Below are 15,618 nucleotides of genomic sequence, written 5' to 3'. Positions count from 1 at the left end.
CCACAGAAATTGATTTATTAGTTTGGGCGCGAGGGTGTGTGTGTGTGTGTGTGTGTGTGTGTCCGTGCCTGATGGCATCTGACTAACTCAATGAGGAATCACAGCGCCGCTAGCAGATGCTGCTCTGTGACTCCATTTGATCGCCCTGGTAATATGTGGGCATCAATTGAATGTGAGCACAGAAGCTGCTTTAGATTTAGGTCTTAATGGGCTGGGTTATGTTTGCAGAGACATGTGGTGCATGTGTGTGTGTTTGTGTTTGTGTGTGTGTGTGTGTGTGTGTTGGGGGGGGGGGGGTGGTTGTATATGTCCAATGATGAAATTCTTGTCTGTAACATCTCTATTTAGTACCAAAATGCTAAACCAACAGCATTCAAAGACATTATGATTATTGATTGGTGGTTGGTAATAGATGTCTCCAAAATTAGATCCGGGTGTTGACCCTATGTTGTTTTAAACTAAATCATTACTCTCTAGTTAGTGCTTTCCTAATGAATAATCAGACTCCAGAAGTTATTAATCGATGCCAAGAACAATAACATAATGCGGGTTGAGTTCCGAATTCTATAGGGAGGGTCTAATCCCTCAACCTGCTCCCTCGTTAGCTAATTGTGGTTTAATATTTTGTTTTTCCTGCGATGATGGTGTGATGTTGCCTGCTTAATTAAACACAGATGGCTTGTTTTTCTGCAGTGCTCTATCTTTATCCCGCGTTACCATGGAGCATGGCAGGAGCTCTTCTGATATATTAAAGAAGGGAAAACAAATAATATCATATATTTCCTCTAAAAAGTGTTTTATGTCTTCTTTTTATATTTATATAACATATTACATATTATAATTTTTTTTATGTTATTTGTGGTTGGTGCAGTTTGTTTACAGTGACAGTAAACAAACTGCACCAACCACAAGTGTATATCTATATTCTATATACATTATTTTCTATAGTTGAAGTATCATTCTAAACAGACTGCTAAGCAGCATATCCATCCACATTTAACAATGTTCCTGTAATTGTGTCATAAATATTGAATGTTATTTTACTGTAATTGCTAATCCGATAGCATATATCCCAAAGCCAGTGAGGGTGAAATACCAGTCCCAGGAGGTTCAACACTCACACTCACTTTAGCCATCAAATGCTTCGACACCCTTTATCGATTGGACAATGGAGCCTTCCTCCCACGTCTCCTCACAGGGAGAGGAGTCACCCCGCTGGGAGAGCGGTCATCAAGCGCCTCGGTGGCAGGCCAGGCCCGAGAAGACAACGAGTTTTGTTAGTGAACAGTTCTGATTAGTCCCTTGGCTATTGTCACGCCCTGCAATCAATCACTCTGATGGACACAACTGATAGGTTTCACTATTGAGGCATAAGAGAGGCTGAGTCACAAAGACTACAATGCTATGAATGGCATGTGAACAAACACACATGGATTGCACACTCTCTGATTACAAGGGTAATTTGGCTGACCCTGGGCACTTTTTTTTTATAATACATTATCTTAATAACTTCTCCATCCTTAATTCTCAAGAATGGATGGATGCTTCTGAAATTCAAACTGTGAAGCAGCTGACAAGGATGTCACAGAGTATTAATAACCCAGAACAGTCGATTCAGACGGTCATTTTCAATAGCCTCTTCCAAGTGCTTTCTGCATTCTGTACACCACTTAGTTACTGGAGACGTTTTCTAGTGGCTGTGTATTGTTGAAGAAAGCAGTGCCTTGTGTCTATTGATTCTGAGGCAGTTAAGCCAAGACATATTGTCATTTGTTATTGAGTAATCTGGTGAGAGTTTGTCATATTCATGCCAGAGCAATCCAATTGAGTGTAAGTTACTGACCTGCTGTCACTACAGGAAGGTCCTTCAATGTGTTCGCCTCCTGTCACTTAGATGGCTTGTGGAGACAGTGCTTCAGAAATGTCACAAATGACTTTTAATCACTCTGGAACATGGGCTCAGATGGGTTGCCTTTGCCACAGCTTCCAAGGGCTAAATGCACGTGATGTGTTTTCCAGAATCAATTCATACTGAATAGGAGAAAGTGACACGAGGTAGTATCAAAGTCGTGCCTAACCAGGGCCGTTTCAAGGAATTTGGGGGCCCCAAGCAAAATGGACATGGAGCCCCCCCGCACGCAAAGCCTACAGGAACCACAGCATAGCCATACAGTTTAAGTTCACCCACACTTTATATAAATAAAAAATGTTGACAGTGCAAATACTGCTGTTGCATATATATACTGTGCATTCGTTTTGAACATTTTGAACATAAGCAAAAACACCACCGTACCATAAAATCCAATGTCAGCTTCTTCCTCATGAATGGAGGATGAAGTTGATGGTGTACCTGGGAAAATAATTTAAGAAAAATCTGAAATTACCTGTAAAGTACATTGATCATTTCACTGTTAGCGTATTGGAAAAGGTCATTAACAGCTCAGCTCAGCTCAGTGAGAGAAATTCACTCTACCTTCATCAGTGGAGGTATCCTTAGTAAGGTTGAGGGCTGAGAAATTTAAGCAAAGCACCTTGAGGGAGAAAGAAAAGATATGTTAGCATTTCCATATTTTGATATTTAGAAGGGATGCAGCTGCTTTCACAACTACCAATGCTTACTGTAAAAACATCCCAAGCTAATGTTATACATTGACCTAGGCCTACTTGTAGCTTAACATAGCATTTAAGCATTCTGCTGTTTGAGAATTAGACAGACGCACCTGGTGCTTTAAAGACAGTAAACAGCTGGCGAGCATGAATACTGCTAGACATGAATGTTCCAGTCTGCTTCGATGCACGGAATTTATCGTGTGGTTTTCCTAACCCCAATTTGGTAAATAGATTATCACGGTCGAATAGTTAGTATAGCAGAGAAGCTATGCCACTTTCATCAAAACCAATTACAAAGCTATAGCATTGTTATGTCATTAAATATGATAAACAGTGATTCTGGAACAGCTGCGTCTTCCTTATCCAGTTAATAAACATATTACAGTATGTAACCATATTCCGTCCGTTCGGAAAAAAAAGTTGCGCTAACTGTTCTAGTTTGTTACAAGCAGTATGGGCCGTCAGGCAGGTAGTTAAACATTTTTTGCTAGGCTAGCCTTCCTGCTGCGACATTACACCTTTGTACAAGACAAGTAGAGCTATTTTATCCAGTGTAATTTATCACTTACCACTATCTTATTTTTTCTTGTCATCCTCTTCCTTTCTCTTCTTTCTTTTCTGGCTTCCGGATGCATAACTCCGCTTCATTATGACTTCCGAGGTTTTATATTTTCCCGGCAGCAGAGATCACCTGGCTGGGTAGCTGCTGTCAGCGACTACTGAGAGGGGCCCCCTTGAGGGTGATCCCGGTATTGCCGCTAACAGTGTCATTGCACTTTACTGCATTGACTATCAAAGGGGCGCTCACAGTTTGTCGTTGCATTTTATTCTTAACCAGTCGTTGTCTTGGTTTGCTTGCCTTCTAGCGACGGGCCTGTGCCTAACAAAGACTGATTTTTTCACGGGAGCAAAGTGAATCTTTTTGCAAGACAGGTATTTCGCGGCTGCTTACTGGTATTTTTCTCTCATACTTTTTAGATAGCTCTAAAATGCTTGTGACTTCCTTGTGAATACCTTCAAGTCCCCTTGTAGCCTACTTTTTTCCAGTGCTATGGCATTCCTTGTTGCTTTTGTGTTCTTGTGTCCTACTTAAAGGAATGCACAACTGTGCAGGAGGCCACGAAGGCATTCCAGGGGAATTCAAAACTAGACCCCTCTATGGTCTTTCAGTAGGTCTAGCTCCATACATTCTTTTTCTCTTCTCGTTAAATGTGACATGAATAAAAATTCAATATTGTTATATTCTTTTTTTTTAGACTTTAAGCAACCTTTTTTTTACGCAACCTTAGTTTTTAGCATTTTGAAATGGTTATTGTGAGTTTTTTCTCATATCTTCCAAATCGTTTCGATGGGGTTTACTAATGTGAAGAGGGAAACACGCTTGTTGTTTCTAGCAGCCATACTGGCTGTTCAGTAACTATAGTTTTGTATTCCAGGTCAGAAAACAGCTTTTTTCAGTTTGACTTCATCATGTATTTCGTCAAAACACACCACTTTGCAGGCTAGCTAGCTTTATCAGTGTCAACTGTGCTGAGGTAGGTCAGTCTCTTGACTGTTAGCCTGTTAGCTCGCTAGTCTTAGACAAAAACTATGGAATGCCTTTATAGAATAGGAACTGTTAGATTCAGAAATATCCCCTCACCTCCAGGCATAGTTGAACAAGCCCAGATAGCGAATATACACTGTGAAGGATCTGGGCCACTGTTTTTCTAAAATAGTTGTGATAGCTGCTAACATTATAGAATAAGAACCGATTTATGAACCAAGCTTCATAAATACCCCCTCACCTCCTAGTGAAGTCAGGCGCAGTTGAACATGCCTGGTAGCTGCTCTGTTCTTACTAGTCAACACACTCACGGGTTGTGCTGACAGAACCTGCACAGCTCGGCTCGGCCGCCTTACCTTGCTGTCTGCACTGTGTGAATGAACATGTCAGCATAATGGACGATGACAAGTGCAACGATCGGCACTCTGCATGCAAATGCCTCCCTGCCCAGTCCTTCCTTTCCCTTTGCTGTGAGCACCCAAGTGAAGACCTCCTCCCTTATTGTATAAAACAGCAAATTGGCCAAAGAGTTGCCACTGGAGCTATTAAAATGAACTCAAGCAGATAGTACCATATATGTGCTTTTTTTCTATTTCTCCGTGTAGATTAGTGAGAATCACACTGAAAATGTGTTGTCACTGAATTTAGTGTTGTCCCACTATAGCAATACTGAAACCTTGTGGGTGCAGAACCACAATGTTTAATTGCAACGATAAATAGTAGGCTTTTAGTTGTCCTTGGATAGTCGTTAAGTCTTGACTTCACTGACGGTGGTATTTGGTAGAAGAAGGAGCGTGGCAACGCAAACAGACACACCACCATGTTCAGGTTGCATGCTCCTGAACGCTGAATTTAGTTCGAGTGGGCGAACTCTTCTGGAGTGTCAAAGCTTATCCGTCCCTCCCGACCGATTAAAACTCCGAAGCAACAACTGGGGTCGAGCGATAGAGGATGATGACAGTTGGATGTTCTTTTTCTTTTCTTTGGCTGCTGCATCTGTGTTTCACACATTCAGGCATATCTGTTGTTGTCTTACCTGGCTGCCACAGTGTTAAGCTGCCTTCAGCTACAACGTGTGTGACGTTATCTCTCAGCGGCACAAAGACTATCCCATCCTATCCTGCCCCACGATACCCACCTTGTATAAGATAAACACTTCCCTTCCTCCTAAAGGCACATCACATGTCCCACTTTGTTACATTTGAACACCTCTGGTGAATTTCTTTCAATTCTTTCTTTCGTCTTTCTTTCGTCTTTCTATTCAATACAGGGTTTTCCTTTAAAATTCATGGTGAAATTTCATTACATGCTATCACACTGAGGGAGCAAAGCTTCACTAATGTTTTTTTTCCGAGCCTACATGCCACAGCCCCCAAGCCTTATTATGTTGACTTGAAATGTTTGTGTGTGCCTGGGACATGACTGGCTCAACGTTACCCCAGCCCTCTGCTTTTATGTTGAGGTGGTCTACGCTGAATTATGTTTATGTGGTGTGACCCGAGCTAAAGCAGGCTCCTTGGATGTTATTTTGTCTCGGGTCCTCATCTGCACACACACACACACACACACACACACACACACACACACACACACACACACACACACACACACAGAGAGAGAGAGAACAAGGCAGACCACAGACAGGCCTGTCTGCTGATCGTCAGCTGCTTTTGAAGTGCCAGACAGACAGACATGAGCACCACTGATATGAGCAGTGAAGCGTGTGTGTGTGTGTGTGTGAGAGAGAGAGAGAGAGACAGAATGGGTAGATTCTTAAAAACCAACCTCAGCCACCCCCAACCCCGCTCTCCAATGCAACACATGTTGGGTGGTCCTTTCTAAAAGCCATAGCAGAAGTACAGACGATTCCTTCTCCTCCTCCTCCTCTCTCTCTCTGTCTTTCTCTCATGTTTGAGCTCTGTAATGGGATATTGATGGTGCATGGCAGTGATGCATGCACTGTGGAGAAAGACAGCTTAAAACTCACACTCACAAGGTGCATACTGTTGTCAGCTAGGACTGCAGAGAGACAGAGAGAGAGTATGTGAGATAGAGGGAAAGAGAGGGAGGGAAAAGAAGGAGAGAAAGAGAGAGAGCGCGAGAATGGCAGTGTGTGTGTGAGAGAGAGAGAGAAAAAGAGAGAGAGGGAAAAGAATGAGAGGAAGAGAGAGCGAGAAAGACACTGTGTGTGTGTGAGAGATAGATGTTAAATTTGAATCAGCTGTTGTGTTTGGGCCTCATACAACAGCTTTAATTCCTCCACCCACAATCCCATCTCTCTTTCTCTCTCTCTCTCTCTCTTTCTCTCTCTCCATCACCAAGCACCACCGTCAGCACCCCTGACGTAAAAGGAGGTCTTTGTGCCTTCGGGGCCCCCATCAGTTACCTGCCGACAGGCCGAGCATGACTGATGATCTGCCTGGGGCGCTGGAGTCTACTTTGTCAGCTGCTCATAATTTAAACATCTTATCTCTGTCAGAACAAAAGACAGAGCGGCGGCTGTGTGGAAATGAAAACAGGGCGCTTGTTTAGGCTCCGGCGTGCGGAGTGAAGTGGGGTGATAAGTCTTCCCCCGCCGACGCTGACGCTGCCAGCTGCCGCATCTGGGACGGCGTGAGGCCGACTGTGCATTTGCAAACACACACTCACACACACACACACACATAAATACACATGCATAAATATGCACACACACGCACACATGCAGACACACACACAAATACATTCAGCAACACTAACATACACACCAATACACATGTATGCATAGATAAATACATGCACTGACACATGCACACTCAGTCATATATACACAGACATACACACACAGACACGTACATTCATACCCATGCACACACACATACACACACACACACACACACACACACACACACAGCAACACATTCCTATCCATGAACACACCCACATTCACAAACATACACGGCACAGATGCAGACATGAATTCAGATACACACACACACAGTATAAAAAGCCATACAAGGTCTCTCTGAAACACAGATCTCTGCACACTCTCAAGCACATGCAATCACTCAAACATGCACACCCCTACTGGCAGCCATTAAAAAAAGACAGGCGCTCACACATAAACAGGCACCTCATACACATTCAGACCCACGGCACACACTCACACACATAAACTCAGGGCACCATAAAGCACCCAATTATTCCCTATCTGACACATACAACACACACACACACACACACACTCTGCTGGGGTGAAAAACATTTTACAGTGGTTGCTGCCTCTCAGGCATGTTGTTTAGACAGATCTCATTAGTTCTCAGTCACTGGTGGTGTTCTTTTTGACTGTTCGCTGCTTCAGATCTAAAGTGATTAAGGCTTTCTCCTGTTATCAATTGTGACCTTTCCCTAGGTTCACTCTGACAATGCAAAACACCTTAGAGCGAGGCTAGCTCCTTAACCTGCCCTAAATACACATCAGGAATTCTTCACATTTTGATGTAGAGGAGCCTGGAGAGACTCAGTGTTCATCGCAAATGCTTTAATGTGTAATCAAATCTTTATGTTTATGTAAATCAGGTTTCTCGGCCAAGTATACTTGCGTACACACGGAATTTGGTCTCTGCTTTATCCCATCCGTGAATTAGTGAACACACAGTGAGATGAACCACACACTAACCCGGAGCAGTGAGCTGCCTTGCTACAGCGGCGCTCGGGGAGCAGTGAGAGGTTAGGTGCCTTGCTCAAGGGCACTTCAGCCATTCCTACTGGTCGGGGATCGAACCGGCAACCCTCCGGTTACAAGTCTGAAGCCCTAACCAGTAGGCCACGACTGCTCATGAGAACCCATGGCCATCTTGGTCCTATCACACAAGTCTAGTCCTTAACAGTCTTATACTTTCTTATAGATACCTTCTATATCATGTATGGACCCTTTCAAGAGAGTTCCATTATCAGCATCATAGTTGGCCCCACAAGACTTCCGTTTTAACATTCCATATGTTATCTTAATGCAGAGGAAGTAGATTGGGGCCCAAATAGAACGTTCAAGCATTGTTTTTGTTTTTATTGTTGAAAGGGTCTATATCCTTAACTGTCTACACACAGTGGTGTGATTTTTACTCTTCTCTGTACCCTCACTGGTCTTGCCATAGCAGTACGACAGCCTGTGGATCGGGTAAGAGCATGGTTACCCAAGTTGCTGTACCTGGCGAGGTAAACATAAATACCAAGTATTGCATGTTACACTCTGTAACTTTTGCACTCACTTTCTAGATAGATAGATAGATAGATAGATAGATACTTTATTGATCCCCAAGGGGAAATTCAAGGGGTAATTTCTTGTGCTGATACTTTGGGTTTGTGTCCTAACCATCATTGCTGTGTCTTGTTACACTTTTTAGCTTTTTGGGGCGGGTTTGGTTTTTCAACCCTATTCATACCCCTCAGTTTGCTCAACCTTTAATCTATAGATTTATCACTCAAGGCCATATATATCATCATATAACGTTGTTGTCAGTCCCCATTTTATATTATATTGCATTTCACATGCCTCCAGAAGCTGGCCATAATACATTCCATTCCATATATGCTAAATGACTTGGCCCCAGCTGTGGGCCCTTCTTGCCTGTGGCAACATCCGTCTTTCCACCTTTGCCATCAGGAAGTAGGAGGGGAATCATGTCCTAAGCAACTATAAATCCTCGAGGATCTGGTTCATAGCTCTGTCAAGATCCTAGAGTAATGAAACAAAAAAAATGACTGACCTGAGGAGACTCCTGTGAAGAAAGGCCAGACAGGTGTGTCTGCTCGGCTCTGGATGGTTCTCATTATCTTTAGAGTGTGTGTGTGTGTGTGCATGTGTATGTGTGTGTGTGTGGCGATGCACTCTCTTTTCACTCTATTGCGCATATGTGCCATTTGGTTACATGCTGCCAGCACAGCTGACAATCTGCAGGAGTAATCTGCTAAAAAAAAACACCCAAGGAGGCTATCAGCGCCACTAACCCCTCTGTGAGAGAGAGGTTTTAGTGAGAAGCACACTTGTTGTTTACAAGACAAAAATAGCCTTTTCTCAATAGGCTTCTTGTTGACTGTATGCTAAGCTAAGCTAAGCTAAGCTACGGTAAGCTTCTAACCACCCACAACTCAACAAGTGGACACATGTCCAGAAACACAAACACTACTATCACAGATTAAATTTAAGTAACAACAAGTATAGAAGTACAAAATCCACAATAAATAGACTATACAAGTTTACTCTGTACACACTACAATGCGAAACTGGAGTTTTCACATTTATCCACCTCAGCGACTGTTTTTGAAAAGCATCGTCTTCAGTGTCGGAATTCGCTGTTTTAAAGTGGATGGAAGGGCTAAATGGATACATATTTATGTGTTTCTAGATTTACCCCGGGTTAGTGTGGACAGGACCTTAGTCACTTTGTCATGGCAGAACCATTCTGAGTGTTTTCCCAAGTGCTGCAGTTAGCCACATGCAGCACTCTAGTCTGACAAAATTCTACAGCTTTTCCTCTACCTCCTACTATCTCTCCATCGTGCCTCTCTTCCTAGTGTTTCAGCCATATTGGATTCTGATGAATAAGTATGGCTGTCTCGTCTTTCCTACCCGTCAACCGTCCCTGTCTGATGTTACTCCTCTCTCCTCTCTTCATCTCCTCTCGCCCGCGGTGGGGCAGGCGGACAGATAGGCATTGTAGTCGTCAACGGCTCGCTCTGAAAGGCCCTTTACCTGCGGATGATTTGCCGGCTGAGTGACAGTTACATCAACAACCCCTTGTAACCTAAGGACAGCAGCGGACAGTGGCGGCTTTGTCTTCCGCCCCGTTCGCCTCGCCTGACAGGATGTTAATGGAAATGATTACGCTTAATGTCACAGAAGGGGGCTCGATGGGAGACGGCGAACGTTCGGAGCACTCACGCCGGACCGAGCTCATCTATCTCATGTGTGGTTTTCTGCTTTGTTAGATCTCTATGGCCCCCTTTTTGAGCCAGTGGACGGTCCTTAGGATGTTAAAATAATGTGGGCTAGAATGTGAAGATTCCTCATTTTGAGTGGTGAAATATGCTGACATGCACACACACACATGCACACACACACACACACACACACACACACACACACACACACACACACACACACACACACACACACACACACACACACACAAACACACACAAACACAAAACTGGAGTGTGTAAAAATGGGGAAATAAATAAAGTGGAGATGGAAAATGAGAGGGTTGTCGAATGACAGAAAGGTGACGACAGAAAGACAGTGAGAACGAGAAGGTAAATATTATTTGGGGAAAGTGCTTTCAAAGTGCTATCTGTCTTCTGGAAAGTACCCAAGGAAGAGGGCAAATTATTCTTCTCAAGGGCTGGCATACCTGTGAGTTTGGAGCACAGGTTACCAGGCAACAGTAAGCCTAAACACACACACACACACCACACACACACACATACAGTACATGCTTGCAATCACTCACTCACCTGATACACAGCCAGACAGAGGGGCAGCAGACGTTAAGTACGCACCCAATCCCCCCCCTCCACCACCGCCCCCCCCCCCCCCCCAGGCCTTCCTGATGACCCCTTGGGCCACTTCGTCCAGCTGGTGTGGAAGCCGTCAAGAGCTTCCTCCGCGCAGGGCCAGGGGCACGAGGGGAATGGCAGCTGGAGGCCGGGCGTTTCAGCACAAGCGACGGCCGTCTCTCAGCGCGCTGCCCGTCTCCCCCCCCCCCCTCCCTCCTCCCCTTCGCCCTTACACTGCACCCGCCCCCTCCCCCTCCCACCCATCACCATCACCATCACCACCACCACCACCGCCGCTGCTGAAGATGACAGAAGTGTTCATATCCTGCGCGCGGGGATGAGAGATACGCCCTATCGCTAAAATAGCTGCTGCTTGTCCTGTGCAGGTGGATAGGGGTCTATGTCTTCTTCACTGCCATCCCCCCCCCCCCCAACCCCCCCGTCTCCCATCTCCTATGCCCCCCATTGGGCCCTGGCAGAGGAAAGCGCGCTCGTCGCTTTTCGACACCCCGTCCTGATAGTGGCCCTGGCATCTAGGGCGGTATCAAAGGGGGGGGGGGGGGGGGATCTTTCACGTGCAATTACGGCTGAAAATAAAGGCGATGAAGTGTGGCGCACAAAGCCCAAGCAGAGGATCAAAAGAGAGGAGCGCCGACGGGTGCTGAGTGCACTACTGACGGCCTCAACAGCCGCGGAGGAAGGGGCTGAATGCTGCAGCGCTTTGTAATGATGGCACACACTGTCCCTAGGGGGGCAAGGTGTGTGTGTGTGTGTGTCCGTGTGTGTTTGTGTATGTGTGTTTGTGTGTGTGTGTGTATGTTTGAGTATGAGGGGGTTACAAAGGACTTGGATGTAGAGTGTGTGTGTGTGTGTGTATGTATGTATGTATGTTTGTATATATATCAGGGGGTTACATAGGACTTGGGTATGGAATGTGTGTGTGTGTGTGTGTGTGTGTGTGTGTGTGTGTGTGTGTGTGTGTGTGTGTGTGTGTATATTTTTGTGTATGTATCAGGGGGTTACATAGGACTTCGGTATGTAGTGGGTGTGTAAAGGAGTGCGTTGCTACCAAATGGTATGGAAGAGCCAGTTGTTTAGGTAGATGTGTTGCGGAGTATATGCATGACATGTGTTATGACTGTTTATGTCAGCTTTCATGTGTGTTATTATTTGCCACCTGTGTCGCCATGTGGAGCAACATATGTTTGAGTGATTTACAGCAATGTACCCAACAGTTATTGTGACATATATACACACACTCAGTGTATATTGACTCAGAGTCAAGAAAGAATGCACTCTTGACTAACTAAAGCAAACATTTACGCTCAAACACTGCTGCCTATAGGATCTGGGGGTGTGTAGTTGTCACGGTCATCAAAACATGTGACTAAGTGTATATGACGGAGGGCATCTGCGTGATCCGTCTTTATTACCGTGCGCTATACACCAAAATAAAGCATCATTGTTCTCCGTTAATCCAAAGTGCCAGTTCCCTTTCATCTCAATGAGAGAGGGAAAGTAAAGAGGAAGTGGGAGATTTGCAGGCCCGGCGAGCCCCACGCCATTTACAGTCGGCTCCAAGCTGCCTCCTCGTAAGGGTTTCAGCTGCCAGTGTTATGACTTATTCTTAGCGGATTACAGGAGATTGATGGGTCACCTGCCCGTTATGTGGAACAGCTCGCTAATATTTCTTCGGAGAAGGAGAGAGAGAAAGAGAGAGAGTGAGGGAGAATGATGGAAACACCTCCTTCATCCATCTCACTTCTCTGTTTTCTCTTTTTCTCTCTCTCTCTCTATTTTTCTCTCTGTCTCTCTTTCTCTCCCAGATAGTTTTTACTTGAGGTGTGATAAATTCTCAATAGAAAACAGTCAGTCGATATGTACTCTGCTTACATCAGACGGAGTAGCTGAAAGTCTAGGAGAGAGGCTCTTGGGAGCCGCCTAACCCAACTCTAAAACAAGTGTCAATTTCTTTTCTTTTACTGGTACCTAGCCAGAGACAAAAAATGATTAGGTGATACCCCCATCCCACACACACACACACACACACACACACACACACACACCACCACCACCATAACCTTGGCATTCCCTTGAGCTCAAAGAACCAGTGCCATTAACAGCCTTTGTGATTCCTCAGTGTGGACTCTGTCCATATCAGGCCTGCGTATAAAATGTTAAGTGGATAGCTTAGTGTCAGTGGGGCCACTGGTATGGGCAAATGTTTGGACAGAGATTAGGCTGTTTGATGATTCTCTTTGGTCTTTGTAGTACTAACTGACAGTGTTATGTGACAGATAAACCTTGTTGATGGGCCGCACTCTTGAGAGCGCCCATTTGTTTAATCGCAGACGAGAAACATCAGTGAACTGTACGTACGTACGTGCATTTTAAAAGAGTCTCTATTTATCACCGTAGAGCTGTTTTACAGAGCCTGCTATTCAAGGGCTGTTTCAGTACTGCTGGAAAATAAGGGGGAACAATTTATGGAATTGATATGTGAAGATTTCCTGGATGGTTGAGACATTCCACATGTATTATCCTTCTCTGGAAGAACCCAAGCAGAACACAATAGCCTTATTACTAAGCTCTGTCATCAATGAAGCCTGAAAAAAAAAACACATACTACATTGTTGAGCAAATATATGAAAAAAGCTTGGGTTAGATATCATCACAGAGAGACATCTTAATTGCTAGTTTGCATTTCTTTTTAGCAGAGCACTAGGGCATCACTCTCTCTGCACAGTCATGCTGCTTTGTTTTTGCTTCCACTGAGGTGAAATACAGCCTCAGATTTACACCCCTGGCGCATACTGTAGGCGCCAAATGTGCGCGGAGAGCCAGACTGCCCGGATACTTTGACGTTGGCACTTTGGCTAACAATGGAAGCTGAAGCTCTGGCCCTCTTAAAGCTGCCATTTCTCTTCCACCCTCGGAGTTCCAGACAGATACCTCTAACCTGCGGCTGATAAAGTCTGCCGAAAACATTATCAGGGTTGTCAGGCTGTAGTTTACACGGCTCGTTACAGGACTGAAACATTTTGTTTAAGTAAGATAAGTGCCCATTTTGACGTAACGTTAGTCAGGGTGACAGACTTTTTTTCCCAAGGGGCCTACAGTAAGTCACCTCAGTGAAAACCATGATGAAATAAATGACCTTTGGATTCTAAAACAAAACTCTTCTAAGGCACCCTAAATGTTTGCTGCTGTTGAATAGCCCACTATTATCAAAGAGTGTTAACTGGACTAATAATAAATATTAGATATTAGTGTGACTAATGGCTTTCAGATATGAAAGTCCAACTTGAACATGTTGTGTGTGGAGATTAGTTGAGTAATGTACTGTTGATAGTAATTACTCTGGTTCAGACTAAGGTTAGTCTTTTGTGTAGAAAGCCTCTGCAAGTTCTGGCTGTCCAGTCATTGGTGATAATAGGACTTCTTAGGTAACAAAGAGGCAGGTTAGGCTACTGTAAATAATGTGTTTGTGCAGTCAGGAATTCACTCTTATGGTGCCGCCAGGCAGCTAAGATGGCCGTCCAGGGAGGCCTGGCGTAAGGTAAACACCTTGAGTTATGACTACCTGTGTGAGAGCATAATGCTTAGGCCTTAAAGTCTTCCAGGACACAAATAATTTATTGGTCCAGATTTGTGGATTTTTAATCAGCAAAATCAATCATATGGACATTTGCAGAGAGTCTGTCTGCTGAACAGAGGAAGGCCACAATATCTTGAGACCAACATTTTTTTTTAGTGTTTGCTTTGGCTTATATTATCCCTTCTTATTGATGGTTTCTTTGTATAGGTCAACTGAGTTTTCTCAATTCGTCTTGTAGTAGTTCAATAGCAGTTTGACACTCATGCCTCCGTTTTAACAACAGGGATGTTGTGACGTTTGTGTGAGCGGCATGGACATCTGGAAACAGACGTCTGAATCCCTTGATTCATATTTCAAAGGGATGCATTTTGGATAAAACATTTGGATAAAGCCTCCGTCGCCATCTGTCTTACGGCTTTTATCTGCCTCATTAGGTTTGTAGTGTATGAGATATGTGTACATGCTGCTAGGTTGTAAAATTACGACTTCACAGAGACTTCACTACTGCACTGATTAAACTCCCTTCACCAGAAGGGCCCAGATTTTTTATGAAACATCACGTCACTTGTTATGATGTGTCAGTTTGTCAGGTGTTTAAATGCTCATAACGTAATTCCTTTTGTTTTTTACCCTTTTCCATTTTATTTATGTTCTGATTTGTGGTTCATTTTGTCTCTTGAGAAACTAACTTCATGGAAACAAGACTTAATACTTTCCATAGTTTTTAAAAATGATTCTTAAAGCCAACATGAATCAAACCTTCATGATTTCATTCTCTCCATGTTGTTATTCATAGTAAATAAATGGGCTTACGTGACATATCTGTGTGATACTATAACTCAACACAGAGAGATGATTCACTGGGCCAAGTACTAACTTCTCTGCTCTGTGCTTCTGCTTGGAGCACACACACACACACACACACACACACACACACACACACACTCCATCGGAATGCAAGACAAACACAATCGCTTGCCTCAACCGTATGCAACACATCCTATCTGTCTATGAATCTCTCAAACCCTCTTCACTATTGCGCTTCTCTTCTCTGAATGTCCCCTCCTCCCCCTTGCTTTGAGATAGACAGACAGACCGAGAGAGAGAGAGAGAGAGAGAAACATTCCTCCCAGTACAGCAGATAGGTTGCTGGCCGACGCTTAGCAACAACATTCCTCTGTCTTAAGTAGCGGTAAGCCTCCACTTGAACCCTTTGATGTAGATGTCAAGGCAGATTTATTTCCTTTTAGCACATTGTCTTCACGTCCAGATGCATCAGTAGATAAAGTGAAGCGGTGTTCACACTTTTTGGGGAGCTGTAATTAAATGC

Source organism: Alosa sapidissima, chromosome 24, assembly GCF_018492685.1.
Source record: "Alosa sapidissima isolate fAloSap1 chromosome 24, fAloSap1.pri, whole genome shotgun sequence".
Taxonomy (NCBI): Eukaryota; Metazoa; Chordata; class Actinopteri; order Clupeiformes; family Clupeidae; genus Alosa; species Alosa sapidissima.
This window is presented reverse-complemented; position numbering follows the sequence as displayed.